Source organism: Heptranchias perlo, chromosome 5 (genome assembly GCF_035084215.1).
Source record: "Heptranchias perlo isolate sHepPer1 chromosome 5, sHepPer1.hap1, whole genome shotgun sequence".
Lineage (NCBI taxonomy): Eukaryota > Metazoa > Chordata > Chondrichthyes > Hexanchiformes > Hexanchidae > Heptranchias > Heptranchias perlo.
In genome coordinates this window covers 9,406,823-9,432,918 of record NC_090329.1, presented here as the reverse complement: position 1 = coordinate 9,432,918, position 26,096 = coordinate 9,406,823, and the positions used below count along the sequence as shown (strand labels likewise).

At 44.3% G+C, this 26,096-nt stretch overlaps 1 protein-coding gene across 1 annotated transcript in view; it reads left to right on the top strand.

The window, feature by feature from the left end:
* Window positions 1-26,096, top strand: part of LOC137321575 (CUB and sushi domain-containing protein 1-like) — a 2,214,006-nt gene that overhangs the window by 1,388,229 nt on the left and 799,681 nt on the right. The gene's annotated exons all lie outside the window — the stretch shown is intronic.

Genomic DNA, 26,096 nt, shown 5'->3' with positions numbered 1-26,096 from the left:
TTTCATTTTCTTTGAATACTTTTGTTTGTTAGTTTTTAACCTATTGGAGATGGGGAAAAGAGGTTGTTTGACCAGAGAGGGCGGCTGGAGACAGGAGGTCATGGAACTTCCAGAAATACGTCCAACCAGAGTTGGCAACCCTACTCCAGCCTATTTCCACTCCCAGTGTTTGTTTTATTCATTTTCTTACTATTTTCTTTCTTGCTCATTTCTTCTCTCACTCTCTGGATATCCGAATTTCTTTTTGCTATCTCTTCCTCTGCATGATTTAGATTCTTTCTGGCCACATACTTTTGCCCATCTGCTACCTTCTTTTTCCATCGTGACTCCCTTTCTGTCTTGCTTACTGAGTGACAAGAACTTCCCATCACCATCATAGAAGATAGACTTTGTAGATCACCAGCTACATCAAATAGGCCTGAGCTTTCCTGATAGGTCCCACACACCAATGGTGGGAGCGATCTACCCCGCCTACTTTTCCCATGCAGAGAAACACAAAAACGGCAGATTCTGGAAATCTGAAAATAAAAACAGAAAAAAAAACTGTAAATACTCAGCAGGTCAGGCAACATTTGTGGAAAAACAGCAGTCGACGTTTCAGATCCTTCCTGAGGACGAAGATATTACAGATGAACGGCACTTGGATAGTCACTGCTGCTGTTCATCGGTAATTTTCTTAGTCTTGAGGAAGGGTCTTAAGGCCTTAGAAGTCAACTGCTGTTTTTCCATAGATACTGCCTGACCTGCTTAGGATTTCCAGCTTTTACTATTTTTATTTTCCCGTGCAGAGCTCAGATTGGATTACCAAACCAAGGAACTGAATGCTTATCCGTGAAAGGAGCTTGACAGTCTTATAGAAAAGAGGTTTGTGAGCAATATTGTGATTGAGTTTTCTTGGTTACTTACTGATCTTCCCATCACAGAAGTTAACACTCCATTGGTTAGCATACTCTCCAACATCTGGCCTCCATTATTCAACTGCTTGACTTTCAAATGGGAGATAACCATTTTGTGGAGGCTGAAAGCAAATTTAATGGCATCCACTAGATTGTAGCTGATGAGCAACAGAGAAGGATTAGAGTAGACAGGGCTTGATGGCCGGCGCGGACACGATGGGCCGAAGGGCCTCTATCCGTGCTGTATAACTCTATGACTCTATGACTCTAAGGATCAAACTCACTTCCCTGAATAACCTTTGCTTTAAGACGTGACATTTTTCAAGCAGGAAATGATTAAAATGTTACATTGTAATATTGTATAAAACATTGTGCACTCTTTTAGAACTTTATGGAGTATGGCAGTACTGAATATTATCTGTTTAGTTCAAGTTTAACTTAATTTTGGATCTTTTCATCAGTAAACCAGATGCCAACCTGAAGTACTAACCTACAGCTTGAGATAGTTTCAATCGATCCAAACTTAGAGACATACTTCTTTTTTATTCGTTCATGGGATGTGGCAAGACCAACATTTATTGCCCATCCTAATTGCCCTTGAGAAGGTGGTGGTGAGCCGCCTTCTTGAATCGCTGCAGTCTGGGTGGTGAAGGTTGTCCCCCATTGCTGTTAGGTAGGGAGTTCCAGGATTTTGACCCAGCGACGATGAAGGAACGGCGATGTATTTCCAAGTCAGGATGATGTGTGACTTGGATGAGAACGAGCAGGTGTGTTGTTCCCATGCATCTGCTGCCCTTGTCCTTCTGGATGATAGAGGTCGCGGGTTTGGGAGGTGCTGTCGAAGAATCCTTGGTGAGTTGCTGCAGTGCATCTTGTAGATGGTACACACTGCAGCCACGGTGCGCCAGTGGTGAAGGGAGTGAATGTTTAAGGTGGTGGATGAGGTGCCAATCAAGCAGGCTGTTTTGACCTGAATGATATCGAGCTTCTTGAGTGTTGTTGAAGCTGCACTCATCCAGGCAAGTGGAGAGTATTCCATCACATCCTTGACTTGCGCCTTGTAGATGGTGGAAAGGCTTTGAGGAGTCAGGAGGTGAGTCACTCACCGCAGAATACCCGGCCTCTTACATGCTCTTGTAGCCACAGTATTTATGTAACTCGTCCAGTTAAGTTTCTGGTCAATGTTGACCCCCAGTGTGTTGATTTTTAAAAAATTTGTTCATGGGATGTGGGCGTCGTTGGCAAGGCCGGCATTTATTGCCCATCCAAATTGCCCTTGAGAAGGTGGTGGTGAGCCATCTCCTTGAATCGATGCAGTCCTTCTGGTGATGGTGGGGGATTGACCTCACTTTCCACTTGATGTTCCTTTCAAGGTGCGAATGAAAGACTTTTAGATACAGATCGAGTGACAGTCAGACATGTCAAATGGAGCTTGGATGAGTGCCTATAGATGTGCAGCTGAATAGGCAATGCTAGATCTAATTAGCCATTGCCTGCATTTGGAGAGTGCATGAGCTGGTTGATGCCATTAGTCACTATGAAGGAGAGCAGAAGATAGATAGCTGGACTAAATGTTGTTAAAGGTATCATCCGGTAGTCGTGGAGTATAGTTCAAAGGGCTTCAAAGGTCTTATTTGATCTGGCATGAGAACAAATGTTCATAAAATATAACTACAATCCCAACATAAGGTGATATTTGGAACCCATCTAATCTGAGACATCACAGAAGTATCTGCTCTGCTCCATATCAAAGTTCCATCACGTGAACATTAGGAGGTTGCACATGACCTGTACCAAAGGAATGAGAGTTAGCTGATGTAATTCAAATTTTGAAAAAGGTCAGAGGCATGATCCTAGGAATTATAGGCCTATTAGCTTGACATCAATAGTGAGCAAAACACTGGTCTATTTGAAAGGAATCAATTTTGCAGAATCTAGTGCAGTAAAGTTAAGATTGATTTCTAAAACACAGTTTGTGTCTTACAAATTGATTAGAATTATTTGACAATGTAAGAGTTAGGGGAGGATGACTAAGTGGTGGTTGAAACATATTTTTATTTTCAGAATGCATTTGATGTGGTCCCTCACAGAAGATGTGGCTAAAATGACACCTTTATGCAATTCAAAGTGAAGTTGTAAATGGATTCACTGTGTAATTGAAAGTTACTGTTAGATATTTGTGTTTGCAATCAATACCTTCTTGGGCTTAGTGGCATCAGTTGCTGCTGTTAAGTGGATCCCACACAATTTATGTGATGGAGTACATTCTCATTGCCCAACATCTACCTCTACATTACCATAATCCCCAAGGGTTCAACAATAGTGCCGCCTTCTGATCTGAACTAGATGTTCTTTATGTGTTGAGGCTGAGGGTCAATTGAAAATTTCAAAACTGAGATTGATAGATTTTTGTTAGGCAAGAGTATTATGGGTTATGGAACCAAGGTGGGTAGATGGAGTTATAATACAGAACAGCCATGATCTCATTGAATGGTGGAACAGGCTCGAGGGGCAGAATGGCCTACTCCTGTTCCCATGTGCCCCTATGCGCCTCTCTAATCTTTTTGAAGGTGGATTGAAAAAATACCTGGTAATGTGATGCGAGAGACAAATTGTTCAGCTGCTTTATTTTGCAGCAAGCGAACAGACAGATCAACAGTTATGCACAGACTCAATCAATTCAGTCAGTACAACTTGTCTGTGTGTAACAATACAAAATAATGAGCAAAGTATGCTTCCACACATTAGTGGATTGTTTTTCTTGACTTAAACAAAATGACCATAAATGACCCTCCTGCATTATTCTTCTTCTGAGCCTGGGCAAAGCTTGCCCTCACTGCTTTCTGTTTAAAAGCCGACTGACTTTGCAGTCTTTGCTGGACCTGATTGTCATTCGTTTCTCTGCCTCAATTTCTATCTCCGTGTTCGCAACCAGAAGGGAAGGTTTGGCAGACAATCCCTGTCATCTGCTCTGGACCAGAGACTTCCCAAAACAATAGTTGTGAGATGTTTACCAATTATAAAGACAGGCTAACAAATTACTTATTGTTTATATTCTTTGGGGAAAACAACTGCAATGTTTAGTCCATCATTATATTAACCACCATTTGTCTGATTTGTCACACTGCTTGTTCGACATCCAGCACTGGATGAGCAGATATTTCCTCCAACTAAATATTGGGAAAACCGAAGGCATTGTCTTCGGTCCGCCAGGACCACTCGGCTCCAGACCTCATTATAGCCTTGGTCCAGACGTGGACAAAAGAGCTGAATCCCAGAGGTGAGGTGAGAGTGACTGCCCTTGACATCAAGGCAGCATTTGACCGAGTGTGGCACCAAGGAGCCTTAGTAAAATTGAAGTCAATGGGAATCAGGGGGAAAACTCTCCAGTGGCTGGAGTCATACCTAGCACAAAGGAAGACGGTCGTGGTTGTTGGAAGCCAATCATCTCAGCCCCAGGACATTGCTGCAGGAGTTCGTCAGGGCAGTGTCCTAGGCCCAACCATCTTCAGCTGCTTCATAAATGACCTTCCCTCCATCATCAGGTCAGAAATGGGGATGATCGCTGATGACTGCACAGTGTTCAGTTCCATTCACAACCCCTCAGATAATGAAGCAGTCCGTGCCCGCATGCAGCAAGATTTAGGCAACATCCAGGCTTGGACTGATAAGTGGCAAGTAACATTCGCGCCAGACAAGTGCCAGGCAATTTACCACCTCCAACAAGAGAGAGTCTAACCACCTCCCCTTGACATTCAACGGCATTACCATTGCCGAATCCCCCACCATTAACATCCTGGGGGTCACCATTGACCAGAAACTTAACTGGACCAGCCATATAAATACTGTGGCTACAAGATCAGGTCAGAGGCTGGGTATTCTTCGGCGAGTGACTCACCTCCTGACTTGCCAAAGCCTTTCCACCATCTTCTTAGCACAAGTCAGGAGTGTGATGGAATACTCTCCACTTGCCTGGATGAGTGCAGCTCCAACAACACTCAAGAAGCTCGACACCATCCAGGACAAAGCAGCCTGCTTGATTGGCACCCCATCCACCACCCTAAACATTCACTCCCTTCACCACCGGCGCACTGTGGCTGCAGTGTGTACCATCCACAGGATGCACTGCAGCAACTCGCCAAGGCTTCGTCGACAGCACCTCCCAAAGCCGCGACCTCTACCACCTAGAAGGACAAGAGCAACAGGCACATGGGAACAACACCACCTGCACGTTCCCCTCCAAGTCACACACCATCCCGACTTGGAAATATATCGCCGTTCCTTCATCGTCGCTGGGTCAAAATCCTGGAACTCCCTTCCTAACAGCACTGTGGGAGAACCTTCACCACACGGACTGCAGCGGTTCAAGAAGGCGGCTCACCACCACCTTCTCAAGGGCAATTAGGGATGGGCAATAAAGGTTAGCCTCGCTAGCGACGCCCACATCCCAGGAACGAATAAAAAAAAAAAATTCCCCGCCACAAACTCCGTTCCCTAGCCATCGACTCCATCCCTCTCCCTGGCCACTATCTGAGGCTGATCCAGACCATTCACAACCTTGGTGTCCTATTTGACCCTGAGATGAACTTCCGATCACATATCCACTCCATCACCAAGACTGCCAACTTCCACCTCCATAACATCGCCCATCTCTACCCCTGCCTCAGCTCATCTGCTGCTGAAACCCTCATCCATGCCTTTGATACCTCTAGACTTGACTATTACAATTCTCTCTTGGCTGGCCTCCACATTGCACCCTCCATAAACTTCAGCTCATCCAAAACATGTTGCCCGTATCCTAACTCGCACCAAGTCCTGTTCACCCATCACCCCTGTGCTCGCTGACCTACTTTGGCCCCCGGCCTGGCAATGCTGTGATTTTAAAATTCTCATCCTTGTTTTCAAATCCCTCCATGGCCTCACCCCTCCCTATCTTGTGACCCCTTCCAGTCCTACAACCCTCTGAGATCTCTGTGTTCCTCCAACTCTGGCCGCTCGTGCATCCCCGATTTTAATTGCTCCAACGTTCAGCTGCCTAGGCCGTAAGCTCTAGTATCGGGTACGGTAGCATAGTGGTTATGTTACTGGGCTCGTAATCCAGAGGCCTGGACTAAAAATCCAGAGTCATGAGTTCAAATCCCGCCATGGCAGCTGGCGAATTTAAATTCAATTAATTAATTAAATTCAATTAATTAAATAAAAATCTGGAATTAAAATACTAGTATCAGTAATGATGGGCATGAAACTACCGGATTGTCGTAAAAACCCATCTGGTTCACTGATGTCCTTTAGGGAAGGCAACCTGCCGTCCTTACCCGGTCTGGCCTATATGTGACTCCAGACCCACAGCAATGTGGTTGATTCTTAATTGCCCTCTGAAATGGCCTAGCAAGCCACTCAGTTCCTAAAATCTCGCTACGAAAAGTCAGAATAAGAATAAAACCGGACGGACCACCCGGCATCGGACCACTCGGCACCGGACACGACAACGGCAAAACACCAAGCCCAGTCGACCCTGCAAGGTCCTCCTTACTAACATCTGGGGACTTGTGCCAAAATTGGGAGAGCTGTCCCACAGACGAGTCAAGCAACAGCCTGACATAGCCATACTCACAGAATCATATCTTTCAGCCAACGTCCCAGACTCTTCCATCACCATCCCTGGGTATGTCCTGTCCCACCGGCAGGACAGACCCACCAGAGGTGGCGGTACAGTGATATACAGTCAGGAGGGAGTGGCCCTGCGAGTCCTCAACATTGACTCTGGACCCCATGAAATCTCATGGCATCAGGTCAAACATGGGCAAGGAAACCTCCTGCTGATTACCACCTACCGTCCTCCCTCAGCTGATGAATCAGTCCTCCTCCATGTTGAGCACCACTTGGAGGAAGCACTGAGGGTAGCAAGCGCACAAAATGTACTCTGGTTGGGGGACTTCAATGTCCATCACCAAGAGTGGCTCGGTAGCACCTGAAGGACATAGCTGCCAGACTGGGCCTGCGGCAGGTGGTGAGCGAACCAACATGAGGGAAAAACTTACTTGATCTCGTCCTCACCAATCTACCTGTCGCAAATGCATCTGTCCACGACAGTATTGGTAGGAGTGACCACCGCACAGTCCTCGTGGAGATGAAATCCCGTCTTCGCACTGAGGACACCATCCAACGTGTTGTGTGGCACTACCACCGTGCTAAATGGGATAGATTCAGAACAGATCTAGCAGCTCAAAACTGGGCATCCATGAGGCGCTGTGGGCCATCAGCAGCAGCAGAATTGTATTCCAGCACAATCTGTAACCTCATGGCCTGGCATATTCCTCACTCTACCATTACCAACAAGCCAGGGGATCAACCCTGGTTCAATGAGGAGTGTAGAAGAGCATGCCAGGAGCAGCACCTGGCGTACCTAAAAATGAGGTGCCAACCTGGTGAAGCTACAACTCAGGACTAAATGCATGCTAAACAGCGGAAGCAACATGCTATAGACAGAGCGAAGCGATTCCACAACCAACGGATCAGATCAAAGCTCTGCAGTCCTGCCACATCCAGTCGTGAATGGTGGTGGACAATTAAACAACTAACGGGAGGAGGAGGCTCTGCAAACATCCCCATCCTCAATGATGGCGGAGTCCAGCACGTGAGTGCAAAAGACAAGGCTGAAGCATTTGCAACCATCTTCAGCCAGAAGTGCCGAGTGGATGATCCATCTCGGCCTCCTCCCGATGTCCCCACCATCACGGAAGCCAGTCTTCAGCCAATTCAATTCACTCCACGTGATATCAAGAAACGGCTGAGTGCACTGGATACAGCAAAGGCTATGGGCCCCGACAACATCCCAGCTGTAGTGCTGAAGACATGTGCTCCAGAACTAGCTGCGCCTCTAGCCAAGCTGTTCCAGTACAGCTACAACACTGGCATCTACCCGACAATGTGGAAAACTGCCCAGGTATGTCCTGTCCACAAAAAGCAGGACAAATCCAATCCGGCCAATTACCGCCCCATCAGTCTACTCTCAATCATCAGCAAAGTGATGGAAGGTGTCGTCGACAGTGCTATCAAGCGGCACTTACTCACCAATAACCTGCTCACCGATGCTCAGTTTGGGTTCCGCCAGGACCACTCGGCTCCAGACCTCATTACAGCCTTGGTCCAAACATGGACAAAAGAGCTGAATTCCAGAGGTGAGGTGAGAGTGACTGCCCTTGACATCAAGGCAGCATTTGACCGAGTGTGGCACCAAGGAGCCCTAGTAAAATTGAAGTCAATGGGAATCAGGGGGAAAACTCTCCAGTGGCTGGAGTCATACCTAGCACAAAGGAAGATGGTAGTGGTTGTTGGAGGCCAATCATCTCGGCCCCAGGGCATTGCTGCAGGAGTTCCTCAGGGCAGTGTCCTCGGCCCAACCATCTTCAGCTGCTTCATCAATGACCTTCCCTCCATCATAAGGTCAGAAATGGGGATGTTCGCTGATGACTGCACAGTGTTCAGTTCCATTCGCAACCCCTCAGATAATGAAGCAGTCCGAGCCTGCATGCAGCAAGACCTGGACAACATCCAGGCTTGGGCTGATAAGTGGCAAGTAACATTCGCGCCAGGCAACGACCATCTCCAACAAGAGAGAGTCTAACCACATCCCCTTGACATTCAACGGCATTACCATCGCCGAATCCCCCACCATCAACATCCTGGGGGTCACCATTGACCAGAAACTTAACTGGACCAGCCATATAAATACTGTAGCTACGAGAGCAGGTCAGAGGCTGGGTATTCTGCGGCGAGTGACTCACCTCCTGACTCCCCAAAGCCTTTCCACCATCTACAAGGCACAAGTCAGGAGTGTGATGGAATACTCTCCACTTGCCTGGATGAGTGCAGCTCCAACAACATTCAAGAAGCTCGACACCATCCAAGATAAAGCAGCCCGCTTGATTGGCACCCCATCCACCACCCTAAACATTTACTCCCTTCACCACCGGCGCACTGTGGCTGCAGTGTGCACCATCTACAGGATGCACTGCAGCAACTCGCCAAGGTTTCTTCGACAGCACCTCCCAAACCCGCGACCTCTACCACCTAGAAGGACAAGGGCAGCAGGCACATCGGAACAACACCACCTGCACGTTCCCCTCCAAGTCACACACCATCCCGACTTGGAAATATATCGCCGTTCCTTCATTGTTGCTGGGTCAAAATCCTGGAACTCCCTTCCTAACAGCATTGTGGGAGAACCGTCACCACACGGACTGCAGCGGTTCAAGAAGGCGGCTCACCATCACCTTCTCGAGGGCAATTAGGGATGGGCAATAAATGCCGGCCTTGCCAGCGACGCCCACATCCCGTGAATGAATAAAAATCTCTGGAATTCCCTCCATAAACCTCTCCCTCCTCCTTTAAGACACTCCTCAAAACCTACCTCTTTGACCAAGCTTTTGGTCTTCTGTCCTAATATTTCCTTGTTTGGCTCGGTGTTGAATTTTGTTTGATAATCGCTCATGTGAAGTGCCTTAGGAAGTTTTATTAAGTTAAAGATGCTTTATAAGTGCAAGGAGTAGTCGTAGTTGTTGTTGTAGTGGCTGCTCTTTCTCTAAACTTGTGCGGACAGACGTTGCTTTAAAAGCCCAATATGAAAAATGTCTGTTTTTCCAAATTCTTTCTTTGGAAAAATGGTCAGAAAATCCCAAAACATGACAACAATCAATACTAATGCTTTTGAATTGGCAGTTTTAATCAATGGAGTCCACTTGAGATCTAAAACTATTTCCTGAATTAATATGTTATCAGTCCAACAAGGAAAGATGCAGCGCCAGGTCTAGTTTTGAGTAAAGAAGGACACGTAAGTGACCTGAAGGTCAGAGAACACTTGGAAAACCAGGACCACAGTCTTATTCCAGATCCTTATTAGGTTCACTTTGAAAATAGACAAGGAATCCAAGATGTGTTGGATTAAAAATTAGCTAATTTGAGTTGTATTCAAGCAGACCTAGATCAAATTAATTGACTGGTATAAAGTCAGGTCAATCAATAGGTCAGAGTGAGAGATATTTAAATACAAATAAGGAACAGGTCAGATAGAATCTGATTGGGAATAAAGCAAGCTTTTTTTATTCATTTATGGGATGTGGGCGTCGCTGGCAAGGCCAGCATTTATTGGCCATCCCCAATTGCCCTTGAGAAGGTGGTGGTGAGCCGCCTTCTTGAACTGCTGCAGTCCGTGTGGTGAAGGTTCTCCCACAATGCTGTTAGGAAGGGAGCTCCAGGATTTTGACCCAGCGACGATGAAGGAACGGCGATATATTTCCAAGTCAGAATGGTGTGTGACTTGGAGGGGAACGTGCAGGTGGTGGTGTTCCCACGTGCCTGCTGCCCTTGGCCTTCTAGGTGGTAGAGGTCGCGGGTTTGGAGGTGCTGTCGAAGAAGCCTTGGCGAGTTGCTGCAGTGCATCCTGTGGATGGTACACACTGCAGCCACGGTGCGCCGGTGGTGAAGGGAGTGAATGTTTAAGGTGATGGGTGTGGTGCCAATCAAGCAGGCTGCTTTATCCTGGATGATGTCGAGCTTCTTGAGTGTTGTTGGAGCTGCACTCATCCAGGCAAGTGGAGAGTATTCCATCACACTCCTGACTTGTACCTTGTAGATGGTGGAAAGAATTCGGGGAGTCAGAAGGTTAGTCACTCGCCGCAGAATACCCAGCCTCTGACCTGCTCCCGTGGACACAGTATTTATGTGACTGGCCCAGTTAAGTTTCTGGTCAATGTTGACCTCCAGGATGTTAATGGTGGGGGATTCGGTGATGGTAATGTCGTTGAATGTCAAGAGGAGGTGATTAGACTCTGACTTGTTGGAGATGGTCATTGGTAGGCACTTGTCTGGCACGAATATTGCTCGCCACTTATGAGCCCAAGCCTGGATGCTGTCCAGGTCTTGCTACATGCGGGCACAACTGCTTCATTATCTGAGGGGTTGCGAATGGAACCGAACACTGTGCAATCTTCAGCAAACATCCCCAGTTCTGGCCTTATGATGGAGGGAAGGTCATCGATGAAGCAGCTGAAAAGATGGTTGGGCCTAGGTCACTGCCCTGAGGAACTCCTGCAGCAATGTCCTGGGGCTGAGATGATTGGCCTCCAACAACCAGAAGGGTTCAGTTAAGTTTCATTTGAATAGTGCCAAGAATGAGAGGTCGTTGTTATAAAAAAAAAGCCTTGATAAATTGGAGTGTTTTCACTTTAACAGATACATTCAGGATAGATTGGATGAATGTTTTCAAATTTATAAAGATTATGAGAGAATAAGAAGTGAAAGATTGTTTCTACTGGTTGGTGAAATAGTAACAAGGGAGCAGGCTCAGGATAGTCACTGGAGGAATCAAGGGAAAATTAGAAGATTTTTTTTCACTCAGATGTTTATTACAATATGGAATGCTTTATCACAATTGGCGATTGAGACAGAGACTATAACATCATTTAAAAATGAACTGAATAAGTATTTGAAAACAGAGAATATAAAACGACACAGGGAAACTGGAGGGAAATGGGATTAGAGTGGACAGCTCTGGTGAAGAGCTGGCAACAGCACGTGTACAATGAGCCAAATGGCTGCCTCCTGTTCTATAAATTCTACGATTCTAGATCATCCCTGGGACCCTGGCTGTTCACTTAATATTTATTGAAGGCAAATATCTCTTTCTGTCAGCTCCAAGGGTCCCACATAAAATTAAATTGGACAGCCTCAGCACAGCAGCAAAATACACACAATTTTGCAATCACGATAGCAAGCGTGAGAAATAACATCAATTTATAATGGTGCAATGTCGTTCTGAAGTTACACTTGAAGAACATTGTTGCGGAGAACAGAGAGAGCTTTACTGACCTAGAAATCCTCTTTGCTCTTTTGGCACAAGGTATTAAAGGTTGGTGGAAAGTTTTGTTCTCCAGTACGGACAACCCTCAGTTTGTTGAACACAAACTCACTGGGAGAATATCACGTTTGTTGTCAATCAGTTTCTCCTTATGATACTGGAATCCGAAAGAATTTTGTTTCATTTGTTTTCGGAATGTAGCTGCATTTATTGCCCACCTCTGGGCTACTTATGTGAATATCACAGAGGCTTGTGGCTACACACAGGGGGTTAAATTCAATAATCCCGGAAATCAGGCGCGATTAACCCGTGCCCGGTCGTTGCGATGCAGGCTGCACATGAGAATCGTGCTGCCTGCTCATTTACCTGATTTCGGCGAGCAGCCAGGCCTAGCTGCACCTCTTATTTGCAAAATATAAGATATGGGTCCGCATGGAGTCTGAACAGAGACCAGATACCTCAAACGTAAAACACAGATTTAGGTCCCGTCCCTCTGTTTACAAACTGTTGAGTTATGTTAAAACGTTGAATAAAGGTTGCTCACTACTAAATCCCACATCCTCCAATCTGCACACCAGACCTCACCAATCTGCCGATCTGAGTTTGTACCAGGCCTGCGTGAGAGTGTGCACCAAGGTTCTCTGATGATGCTCTGTGACCTTGGTGCGAGAGGTAGACAGAAGGAGGGGCATCCCATATCCGCAGGGAGGCAGAGGCCCTCCAAACATATGCTCAAGAGGCAGTAGGGGACAAAGTCAATGCCAGGCGCATAGCACCACAAACATGGATGCAGTGCAGGAAGAAATTCAATGCTTTGACACAAGTGGCCAAGGTGAGTGAGGTCAACTGTCAAGTGGCATCTCCTACCAACTGCACCACTGGCCGCATCCACTGCTCGACGCACTACACCCGCCAACACCCACATACCAACAAACTCTTCCAATCAGATGCTTCCTCTCACCCTCACACATTACCACTGTTGCAAGCCATCCACCCACAACTCACTGGCCACACATACTGGCAGCTATTCAACCATGACAGGCAAATCACCCAGACATCCTGGAGAACACTCACCGACACACGTCCCGCTTTCTTGCAGGAGAAAGTGGTACTTAATAGGAGGCAGCAAATGGCAGTGGCACTTAGCCTCTCAAGCCTATTCCGCCATTCAATGAGATCATGGTTAACTCCATATACCCGTCTTAGCCCCATATCCCTTGATACTTTTGGTTAACAAAAATCTATCAATCTCAGATTTAAAATTAATAATTGAGCTAGCATCAACTGACATTTGCAGAAGAGCGTTCCAAACTTCTACCACCCTTTACGTGCAGAAGTGTTTTCTAACTTCACTCCTGCAGTCCTGGCTCTAATTTTTACGCTATGTCCCCTAGTCCTAGTATTCAAGTATCGGAGACCTCCAAAAACAGGTACAAATGCACCAGCAGCCAGAAGCAATAATCCAGCAACTTACCTCCAAATCCTGCATGGTCCCTTTAAGTAGTGCTGGTGGGGGTCCTCCAGGCCGTCTACGACCTGTTCAGCTGTGCGTGGTTAAGACAGTGCATTAGCTAGAGCTCAACGCTGTCCTTAACTCAGCGTTGCACACTGATCAAATGCATATTCTCCTTCCTTTACCAGCGTTCGTTATCTGCATTTGCACAAACGCCTTTACCAAGATGGCATCCGGCGCACGTTACTCCAGAAGCGTGCATACACAGTCCAGACGCCATTCTGGGACCTTTGGAGTCTGCGCAGTGCCTAAAACAAGGGCGCTACGCGGTTGAATTTATGGCCCGTAAATTTTAAATCAATGTTCAAAGAGATTGGCATATATCTCAAGTTACGGATGCAAACAGATTGTGATGTTCTGATTTAAGATTTATCCACCAATGCACCAAGAAACACTCTTCCCAAATCTCTAGGTCCATAAAATTCAAACAGAGCAAGGCAACATGCAAAAAATAAAAGAGCACTTACAACTGAGTTGCCTGGGCTTTGTGGGTCATTGGTTTGGACACTTTGAACTAGAGGCATGATGGAAACTCTTTACACATGATTAAATTGAAAACATGTAATACATACAGTACCTTACACCATTTCTTGTTAGAAGAAACGAAGATTTTCAGTTAGATAGCACTTGATCATGTGTCTCGGAAGCATCTCAAAGTGCTGCACGCGCAATGAATTACATTTGAAATGGAGTGGCTGTTCTATAGGAAAATATGGCAGCCATTTTGTGAACAGCAAGTTCACACAAACAGTAAGGCGATGTTTGGCAAGTTTATCTGTTTTTCAGAAGTTTTTTTTGGGCAGGAATGTTGACCCGGGCAGCGGGAAACTCTTTTTCAAGAAGTGCCATGCGACATCCAATGTCCACCTTAACCAACAGACTTGGTTTAACATCTCATCTGAAGGACGACACTTCTGACAATGCAGCACTGCACTGGAATGACAGATTAGATTATAAGCTCCAGCTCCTGATACGGGGAGCAAATCTATAAACGAAGGGTGCTGCCGACTGAACCACACTAGGGTTCAATAAGACACGAGAAGGCAGAAATTGGTATGCATTCTGCTCATTTCACGCCTGAGAAATGGCCGCAAAGCATACCAATTTAGCAGTGGGACAGCCTGCCTCCAATCTGCGCAGCCGTTCGGCACCACTGCTAAATTTGTTGGGCCCATTTTTTAGGAGGCCCGGGTGGCTGCCTAAAACAGACGTTAAGCCACTTGCATAAGTGAATGAGGGGCCAAACCCCTGTCTGAGGACCTCTGACTGAAGTTGATGATCAGAGGAGCAGGTGTCGAGCCTGCTCCACTCAGAATTCTTCAGCGGTCCCTGCAGCCGCGAATAAAAGGTAGATATTTTTCAAACTCCACAGTCGTCGCGATCGCCTCCCCTAGCTCGCCCCAACCTCCCTCCTGGGACTTACCTGAAATTGATTTTTCCCATTGGGCTACTCATCCCGAGTATGTAAATGAGGCCCGAGGACCAATTCCTTGCGATCCTCGGGCCTCTCCGCAGCACCGTGTCTGGGCCCGAAAACGGGCACAGACGAAAATCTACCCCAAGGTGCCTCGTGATTCCCTCCCTCTTTTGAGTGACAATCAATGACCAGAAGCAGTTGACAGGTGTGCCCAATCCAATGTTTGAAAAAAAAATGAATTGATCACTGATTTTAAAAAATTGGATGAAAGTCGACAGGCATTTGAAAATGCTGGTTGTGTCTTTCCTAAATGGTGATTTACTCAAGACTGAGTCAAGACTGTGTATTTATCCAAGTAAAGGAATAATTACTTTTATTTTAATGAAAAAGACCTCAGTGAGCAAATGCATTACATGCATGGCACTGAGCCATAAAGGCCAGGGAGATTCCAAATTCAAACCCTAGTCTGTACTTAACTAATCTCAGGTGGGATGCTAAAGTTAGCCTCATTGTCCCTCAGCTAAGGAGTGGAAAATTAGCCATGGGGCTTGATTTTCCTGGGAAATTGCAGGTGCGTTGGGGGCTCCGAAAATCGGGGAAATCCCGTTTGAGTTCAGAAGCCGGCTCCAATCCGCTGACTTCCAAGTTCCCCACGGACAGACCTGCGAACGCAGGATGATAGTTAAAGAGCCAAAATACCTCATTGAGGTACTTAAGGCACTTTACTTGTGACATATTCGGTAGTTAGAACGATTTTTAACTTACCTGGACGGCTTCTGATTCACGCCTGGTAAAACCAGTCGCATGATACAGTGATAATGGAGTTGTTGACTTCTTATAGCAATCAATCTCTATAAAATTAAAAAGACTTGCATTGATATAGCACCTTTCACAACCCCAGGATATCCCAAAGTGCTTTACAGCCAATTAAATACTTTTGAAGTGTAGTCACTGTGGCAACGTAGGAAATGTAGAAGCCAATTTGTGCACAACAAGGTCCCACAAACAGCAATGAGATAGTGACCAGATTATTTGTTTTCGTGATGCTGGTTGAGGGATAAATATTGGGAGAACTCCCCTGCTCGTCTTTGAAATAGTGTCATGGGATCTTATGCGTCCACCGGAGAGGGCAGAGGGGGCCTCGGTTTAACATCTCATCCAATAGCAGTACTCCCTCAGTACTGCACTGAAGTGTCAGCCTAGGTTTTGTGCTTCAAAGTCTCTGGAGTGGGACTGTGAACCCACAACCCTGTGACCCAGAGGCGAGAGTGCTACCAGCGAGCCGTGACTAACAACTAAATAGCCTAAAACAGACTCAGACATGACACGAGGAAAACCCCAGTGGTGGAGAGCTTTGGGAACCATGGGTCCAAAGTCAGCTTTTTCCTCCAAAGCATGCTACATTTACCACGTATCATGTCTCAAATTATTCATATACTGTATCCCAGAATGTGATAATTAATCGTATTAGGTGAGAGGTCTCCAATAAATAATCTTTTTACCAAATTGAATATGTTTGTGTTTGGTGATTATAGATGGGGGCGGGGGATTAAATTGAAGTAACGCATTAACCAAGCTGAGATGGTGGCTCAACATTCAATGCAGTACAGGCTCAAAGCTGAAACGTTGCAGTGAAGCTTTTGCAGCCTTAAGTTTGCCCAAGTCTAATTAACTTACTAGGCCCATTAACATAGAGATTTGCCCAAATAAAGAACAACATTGAACGGTTGTACACTTCATCTCACTTCATATTAACATCTTGATTTTTTTTTGAAGCTTTTTCAAGGTCATGTTCAGCAAAAAGCTGTTCTACTCCCGGACAGATAGTCACAGTGTCTCTTTTCCTGCCGTGTTTTATTGGATTATTCAAGTGAAGGATTAGCAAATCACACTGCAAATCTTCAAAGTTCGAATGAAGGGATGGGAGAGCTTGTTGGTGGAATTCCTGCTCAGCTGAAATAAGCTGCATGGTGGGAACTGTGAAAGTGCTCTGACATTTCACACACCAGTTTTGATGGATTCTGGTGTGTCCATGTCTGGGCCTTGGCTGAGGACAAGGTTGAGGTCAGATGTGACAGTCCGTGGTTGAACAGCTTGGGCAATGCCCGAATCAGCATCTTCAGAACGGCAGGAGAGAGCGAATAAAAAGGTCGCACTTGCAATCATTAGGCAGGTGAATCCTCCAAAACAGCTATGTTGAACGATTGGGAATGTATTCTGTCTCATCCACTTAGGGAGTTCTGCATTTTTCTCTCTTAGGATAAATGACTGCGTTAAAATTAATTTTCTCTGAAAACCCCCTCTGAAAATACAGCGCTTTATGTGTTCCATTCAGATTGTTACTACTGGATAGACCAGTGCAATTAGCTGATTTTCCTCTTCCTTTTCGGGACTTTCACAGTTATTCTCAGATGCGTTAAAATGATACTGGAAAAAATAATTTTTCCTCTATATAAGACTTTCTATGAACTTAAAAATTGCAGCACTTTCAAATATTCAAACCCTGATTATTAATGTTCAGTGCTCCCATGGAACAACCAGATCAGCGACTAAGGTTTAGAGTGTATTAACCTGTTGCCCTTTAAGTCTGAGAACTAAAATAACAATGGGCAATATGATTGGTAAGAAGAGGTAATGTAATGACACTGTAACGAAGACAAGAATTGCAACAGTACATGTGAAACCAGGCGAACAAGTAGCATTGTGTGGCTGCACTTCTATCACTTGGTAGATTCCAACAAAATACACATTTCTCCACATAACATATGAGTGCCACTTGCATGGTTATGTGCGCAAGTGACATTATTTACATCTGTTCAGTTAAGACTCACTTTTACAGCAGGATTAACCTTTCACTTAGCATAAGCCTGCAGTTAGGAAAAAATAAAATGCCATAGTAACAACTTTTCAATGAACACAATGGCCTAGCAGAACGGAAAGGCAGCTAGATAACAGCACTGTGATGGTTGATTCATCTGCTGATAATATATTTAATAATTTAGTTCGTTTGCTTCTCGTCTTGAGTACTGGAGTCATTTACTTAACGCGACGTTCTGCAGTTTCAAGTAAAGCTGCAGTTCAAACATATTTTCCAATTGATGAGATAATTAAAATAATTTACATTTGGGTTGAGTGAAGATATGCTGCATATTGAGTTAATTAACAGAGGATAGAAGAAGCATAGCTGGGAAAATGCAAGGATTTTCCAGAAATAAATACAGATTTATTTATTTTATTAGCATGAATTATGTTTTTCAGTGCTTGTCATTCTGAAACATTATCGATGCCAGCTTTTATGCAAATATCCTACATCTCCTTCTCTTTCTTACTGTCACTATTGTTTACGTTAAATTGTTCAAACTCGCTATGGGCGAGCGAACAGCTAGCAGGGTTGTCCCTGTCCGATTTCTTAGAGGTGGCGATTAATGCTGGGTATGGTTCCGAGGACACCAGCAGCTCTCCGAGTACTTTGTCCATGTGTGAGACTGGCAGATCACTCAACTGAGAAGATCAATATATTTAACGTAACCGCGAGCAAATCAGAAAAATGTACAATACTGAACTAGAATTGTTTTTGTAACTTTTGTCTTCATCGCGGTGAAGGGTGTCACTGTCCCACCCTGGGACCCAGTGTCAGCATTAAGAACTCCCAGAACAGGTTACTCTGCAACACAAAATGTGCCCGATCCTCAGAGAAGCATCTGCCCAGTGCCAGTGTGGCACTTTTCCATTTCTCACACTTGCCATTGTAGGGTTCATCAGTAAAAGATTGGCACCATATTAGTGGCAGTTTTGTGCTATCCCCATAATCATCAGATAGGAGAGACTTTCAATCCATAATCCTGGGGTAGATTTGAACCCAGTCCCAGAACCTAACTTGTAACCACAACCCAGTTGTCCAAGAATTGAGACATTGTCAATATTCATCATTACCTCATTGGTTAAATTAGGTTTGAAGGTGTAATAGCAGATTTTTTTTTTGTTGGTGGTGGGAGGGGTATAAATCAGATGAAGCAGTCAATATTTGGTCCAACAGTGCAGTTTCAATAAAACACAAAGTGGTTAGATTTTAAACATATTTAGTCAGTAGCTTGTTTAAAGATTAAGTATCAAACTTTATATTCCAGCTTTCTCAGGTCTTGATGGAAAATTAAACAGGATTAATTTTAGTTTGCTGGGAATGACACATAATTCTTTGGGGAAATATGTTTCTGAAGTATTAGGTTCTGCATATATTATCTTTTAAATTTACAAATGCATTTATCATTAACACAAAATCAGTATGATTTCTGAGTTTGAGTGAGGCTGGCATTTGCATATGTCACAATTGATTTTCATCACTGTGGATCGTCACGAAGCACACTCATTGCCAAGTCTTGTTTAGTTTGTGTCCTCATCAATCTGATCTAAAATGTAAAGACCTGCTGCTCCAAATGACATGCTGACACAGAATAAACTTTTGGGATTTTCTTTTTACTTCACTCAAGGATTAAGTGGGCAGTAACGTTTACCAGAGGTTCATCAGGTGTCTGATGCAAATAAGCACTGAGAAAGTGTTGTTGGGCCAGGTTTGCCAAAAATACTTTGTAATATTTCTCCATTCCCTTAATTTTCGTCTCTCCCTTGCTGAAGGCGCTGACTGATGTAAGGGGATGACTTCCTGAGTACTGAGCACTCTTTTGTACCTCATCCAAGTGACCATGCAAAACCTAAATACTGTCAATGGGATATTTCACCATGGGGGGGCATCGCAACCAAGCTCATCCTCTCCTCACATGAAACCAGGTACTGGCACTTTCCTATAAGGGATCACTGTAAGGCGATGAGGAGCAGATACATGGCTGATATTTTGCACTTCCCTGCCCCTGGGCTACCGACCCTTATTGTACGCTATTACCTCTGCTACACCTGCGTGAGCTCACTCGGCAAGACAGGATATTGAGCCTGAGATCTTTCTGGTCTGTATGTATGAGCTCCACAATAGTTGGCGCAATTACCAACCGAGCCATCGGATACACTGTCAAAAACATTGTTCATATCTACATTCGTATAATTGAGAATTGGGAAAATTAAGGGAGATAAACTGACTGAGAACCAGTGGTTTATTTCAAGTCAGCCGAAACCTCAGTTGTTACAGAAAATGGGAACTAAATCATGGAGAAAAGTCTTGTTGTTTGTGCTAGCATGCATGTGCAAAGTGTCGACTTTGCCGAAACATTTTTCTTAAGTTCTGTTTTTAGTCACGTTATTTCAAACCACATAAAATGTAAGTATTTTTGAAGCAATTTCAGAGTAGTTATAAGAACATTAGAACATAAGAAATAAGAGCAGGAGTAGGCTATATGGCCTCTCGAGCCTGCTCCGCCATTCAATAAGATCATGGCTGATCTTTGGCCTCAACTCCACTTTCCCGCCTGATCCCCATATCCCTTGATTCCCCTAGAGTCCAAAAATCTATCTATCTCAGTCTTGAACATATTCAATGACTCAGCATCGACAGCCCTCTGTGGTAGAAAATTCCAAAGATTCACAACCCTCTGAGTGAAGAAATTCCTCCACATCTCAGTCTTAAATGGCCGACCCCTTATCCTGAGACAATGCCCCCTAATTCTAGACTGTCCAGCCAAAGGAAACAACCTCTCAGTATCTACCCTGTCAAGCCCCTTCAGAATCTTATATGTTTCAATGAGATCATCCCTCATTCTTATAAACTCCAGAATGTATAGGCCCAATCTACTTAATCGCTCCTCAAAGGACACCCTCTCATCCCAGGAATCAATCTAGTGAATCTAGGTGGAACAGAAGTGCGAAGGGCATGAGGTAGACAGGCTGTTGGGCAGCCCAGATTCCCTCCTTTGCATTGCTGAAATAAGCCCAAATATGAAAGGGGTAGAGTTGCCATCAGGAGTTAATGAATACTTAGAGCTTCAACAAGTGTCCACTTTGTTACCCAGAAAAAAATGTGCTGATGTCACATGAAACCAAGATCAACTTGGTTGATGACCAACGCCAATGTGTTTATTTGTAAATGGACATTTATTTTATTAGCCTAGCATGTAAATATGGTATTACTAGAATAACCAACTATAGATCGATGAGATCCAAGAAAGTAATTAATTCTGCAAAGGAAGAAAATTAAATAAATCTATATATTACCTTATCACTTCTCTAAAAAGCACCTCCAACTACTTTACATACAAAGAATTACTTTGATGTACAATGACTGTTGATATATAGGCAAATGCAACAACCATTTTATACACAGCAATGAGGTAAAAGACCAGTTAGTCTGTTTTTAATGGTGTAGGTGAAAGGAGGAATGTGAGCTAAGACAACTCCCTGTTCCTTTTCAAATAGTGTCATACAATCTTAAACTTGCAACTGAAGAACTGGAACAACTGCTTTATGTCTCATCCAAATGATGATACTTCCAACAATCATAGAATGATGCAGCACAGAAGGAGGCCATTCGGCCCATTGTGCCTGTGACAGCTCTTTGAAAGAGCTATCCAATGAACAATGTAGTGCCCTCTCAGTACTACATTTCTTGAGTATCAGTCTAAATTGTGTTGTTTTTATATTTCAAAATATACTTTATTCATGAAATTTGTAAAGGTACATACAATAAAATTCAAGTCATGCTTCAAACAATACGATACAGGTCATACAGTTTGGAACGGTACATACAGAACAGTTCAACGGTCCCGGTACAAACAATACAATACATTGTACATACAGTTCATGGCACCCTAGGGTGCCTCATTGTATTGCAGTCATTACAGGTTACAGATACCCAGTACATTTCGTTACGTTCATTTATCATTTTACATTCTGCCCGAGGGGGTTTTTCCCTGATTCCAGCCCCTCGGTATACAATGGCGGGAGGGCTCTAAACGGTGGCCTTTCCCCTTAGAGCCTTTGCGTAGGTTGCACCTCGCCTCAGTGTGTCCTGCAACATGTACTCCTGGACATTGGAGTGTGCCAGTCGGCAACACTCGGTCACGGACAGTTCCTTCAGCTGGAAGAACAGCAGGTTTCGGGCGGACCAAAGGGCCTCCTTCACCGAATTGATGGTCTTCCAGTCGCAGGTGATATCTGTCTCGGTGTGCGTCCCGGGGGTGCAGTCCGTAGAGCACAGCTGTGTTACCAAACTGCTTGGGATGAACCGGGACAGATACCAACGCATCTCTCTCCACACCCTCTGCGCGAAGGGGCAGCCCATCAGGAGGTGGGAGACGGTCTTCTCCTCGCCACAGCCTCGAGGGCAGCTCGCGGTGGCGCTGAGGTTCCGTGCGTGTTGGAAGGACCGCACTGGGAGGGCCTTTCTCACCACCAGGCTACATCCTGGTGCCTGTTGGTCAGTCCTGGTGACGAGACGTTCTGCCAAATGGCATCGACTGTCTGGTCGGGGAAGAACCTGAAATTGTGAGCTCAAGCCCTAGAATTGGGGCTCGAACCCACAACGTTTGACCCAGAAGTGCCAATATTAGCAACTGAGCCAAACTGATGCTTTTCTCAGTTTTAGATTTGTGAAGAATAAAAATAAACTTGCAGCAGAAAAACTAAGGGTGAGTTAACACAGATCATAGTCAATCAGAATTGCTCTTTATAAATCTCCACAGAGTAATGATCCATTAAACTAATTTCCTCCTCTCATGTAAGCATCACTTTCCGGCAAGCTGTTAGCAACATTTTACCAAATATGGGAACAATTAGTGTTCTTTTGTATTCAGACGGGCCATTTAAATCTGACCTGCAATTGATTGTTTCCGAAATGGTTTAGATAAAAATGCTTAGCACCCACATCGTCGGCAGTCAATTGCAAGTGACCTGAGGAGTACCAGAAAATCCCCCTCACTGAAGTGTGGCGGTATTACGGAGCTCAGTAGATGTTTTTTTTTTCTCTCTGTTTTATTTCCCTTTGTGAGGTTCAGTTTGATAGATATTACTGTTTCATTTAGACCTGCTTCAGTGGAGACTGAAGAAATACATTATTTTGGAAATAAATCATGTAATCTATCAATACAATGTGTATATGAAATCAGAGTTTCGAGAAACATTTTGATATGTACAGATGCTTTTCTACAGATTCTAGAGATATGTTCCACCTCACCCAATCAAGACAATTTTATACTGGTTGGTTTCTTTGATTATAGTCACCCCAAAGAATCGATTTTTTTTTCTTACAGTGTAGTATTGAATCTTGGAGCAAATACCAAGCTTGAAATGAGTTAATTGAGCTTTTTTAATACTGCATTTCATACCATTCCAAGCCTTTAAAAATGGTTAATGATTTTTGCACTATGTACATAGGCACCTATATTGTAATACTCTTATTTATCAGTTCAAAGGTTGAACCAATATACAACAACTTGATAGAGCTTCAATATAAATTCAGCTCTCCATAGTATTTGCTTTTTTTCGCTTAAGGTTTTGCTGTTGAAGGAATTTATTGACCTCAGACTTGTTTCATCATGCAGTTTGGATTTATAGAGCTTATCTCCTGCAAGAACATAGCTTACTTGTTACCTGATTTCCCATCCATCACTTTATCCTGTTTCATTGCCTATCACTTCTTTACAGAATCATACTTTTCTTGAAATCCCCTCTCACATTAAACCATTGCAGTGTATTATCTTTTATTATGTGTAATCCCTGAACCCTTTCCAATTCATTCTGGACTGTTAATGCTCAATAAAATTAACTCTTCTTCCGTCAGTTGATCATTTTATACAGTATTATTGTGTGTGATTCCTTGGTCGTTATTATTCTCTTAATAAGGTCCTCCATGAATCGTCAAAATCAGTTCTAACTGCAGTAGTGATTAATAGCCTTAAGTTTGTAGCAAATTTGAAGCTTAAAAAAAAATTCTTCACTAAAAATTTGGATGCTCTCAACTCTGTGGGTATGAACAAAACCTCCCCAACATTGGTATTAATTACTATTATATTGGCAGTCTTACTCAGAGGGGCTTCTTGGATGCTAGTATGGGAAATGCTAAGTTACATTGTGGAGGGAGGGGAAAGCAGTTTTTATTTTACATCTAGATATGCCATAGTTGACTTGGGCTCACAGGGGTAGGAATTGGATTTTGTTGTGCCCGTCTAACATGCATAAAAATGATGCATTGAAGAAACCAACATCCTGTGCCCCAGGGACACCTGAATGACGTCCAATCCAATATTGGATCGGGCCATTTATCGGACGTTCCTAGCGGTCGCCTAAAACAGGCATTAGGTTCCTTACGTGTGTATAAATGAGGTGCAGAACGCCTTTTCTAGGCCCCTTCTGTTTTCCTGGCTTCCTTGTCCTCTGATCATTCCTCCCTCTGGAGAAAAATCTCTCTCAGGGAAAACCACCTGAAATCAGAAAGTCACTGTGTGGCAACCTACAAGTATGAACAGCGCTTTTTGAAACATCAATGCAAAGTTTTTAATAAGATTGGAAAATTAGACTTATTATTTTAAATTGCATCTATTTACAACATCGAAAGCTGCAGAGTGAGAGCTTCAAATCCTTCTGGTCCGTATAACCTGTTTTATGTAGTACCTGTGCATTCTGTTTTCTTATTCTATACTGGTATTTTGCCTTAATAAAAAAAAAACAAATGCATTTTCAAATGCTGCAGTTTAGCATGACATAAAAGTTTTATTCAGAAAAATCTCATTAGATGTTGTGGATCATTAAAATTTCCAGTGAAGGGAGCTCAGCAATGTTGCACTTGTACCACATGATTGTTTAGCTCCAATGAAATGCGCAGTATTTATGGCATGAATCAAAACCAAATGAGATCAGATTATCAGGACAGGATGAAATTCTGATTGAATTGTGCATTGAGTATCCTTAATGTAGCATTGCCCTGCTTCAGTTACAATGACTGTAAACAAGTTCTCAAGCCCTCAGGCTTAGCATGCTGACTGGTTTGGAAATGAGCCATACAGAACAGCAAAATCCGGTTTCTGCGAAGAGTTAGCTGATTTCAGCTGGGGTGGGGGTTGTGGTGCCCCAACTGGTCTCCCCACCCCGAGCTCGGAGGACAAAATCAGTCAGGATTCCTCTTCTGGATCACTGGTCTGGTGGCCCCTGCTTATCGGTGAGCGTCAGATGGGGACAGGATTGGGTTCAGCTGTGATATTCCCCACGATCCAATCATGGCCCCAGCGCTTATTATCTACTTGTACATGTAATGAATGGCAGCGTTGGAAAGGTACTGAAAGATGGTCAATGCCTGTTCAACTCTACTTCAGCATGAGTCAGTGATGGCAATTTTAGCCCCACCTGCCCAGTGGAAACTGACAGGGTGGACAGTTAACATCAACCATGTTACTTGCCTGCCAAGAACCCACTGTTCCGAATTTTAACCTGCTCTTCGGATAGGCGGCAAGGACACATACCCAAAGCCCGGCGGGATCCTTCTTTACATGTGTATGTCCAGTTCCAATGATGTCATCTGGACCTGACTGCATGACCTGGGCGGGGAAGCTGCTGTAGTTTCCGTACCAGGTGAAGAGAGTGAGTAAAGGAGCCGGGGCCGGAAAGGCCAAAAGAGGTATCTTTTTTTTACTTACCTTGTGGGGCCAGGAAGAGCAGGATTGCTTCTCCGGGACCCACAAGGAAAGCCTAGGCGTTCCCTGCTGCAGACTTCCTCCCTTCCCGAATGCAAGTCCACTGTGAGATGGCCTGGAAGTCAATCACGCCACATCCTCCGTGCCGGCGGGCTGCGCGATTTTCCGCCACTTCCCACCAACTTCCCGCCCGTCGGCTGGGAATTAAATGAGGCCCGTGAGTTAAAATAGCCCAGATCTCATTTCTGGAGCAGTGGGTGAGTTCACAACTCACCTCGCTACCCACCTGGAGTTAAAATCGGGGCCAGCATCTTAGGGGACAAGAGATATTCTAATCATTCACCAGGCAATTTTAATATTAATACAACAAGAAAGCCAGATTTCTGAGTTAATATTAATTGTTTCTTAATACATTCCTGAGCAGCCCACACGCATCAATGTGACTTGGATCTCATGGATACATGCAATGTGGGCCAGGTGACTGATAGTCTTATCATGAGCCATATCGAATGGCGGAGCAGGCTCGAGGGCCCTATCGCCTACTCCTATTTCTTATGTTCTTATCATCCATAAGGACTACCTTAATGGACAAATCAGTTTATGAGCAACCTGAAGGAAAAATTAAATAATTGTTGCCTGAACCAGATCCTTTGTGAGCTCACAGTATTTATTTCTGTGCTAGATTAAATGGGCTACAAATGGCAATAGTAACATTTGTGCGGCACAGTAATTTGTAATATAAAATATAATTTTGCTGTATTTAGCTTCATAATAAATGACAATATCTCAAATATAATAAAAGAATTTCAATTCTGTTGATAACCTGTAAAAAAAATGTGACCAGCTG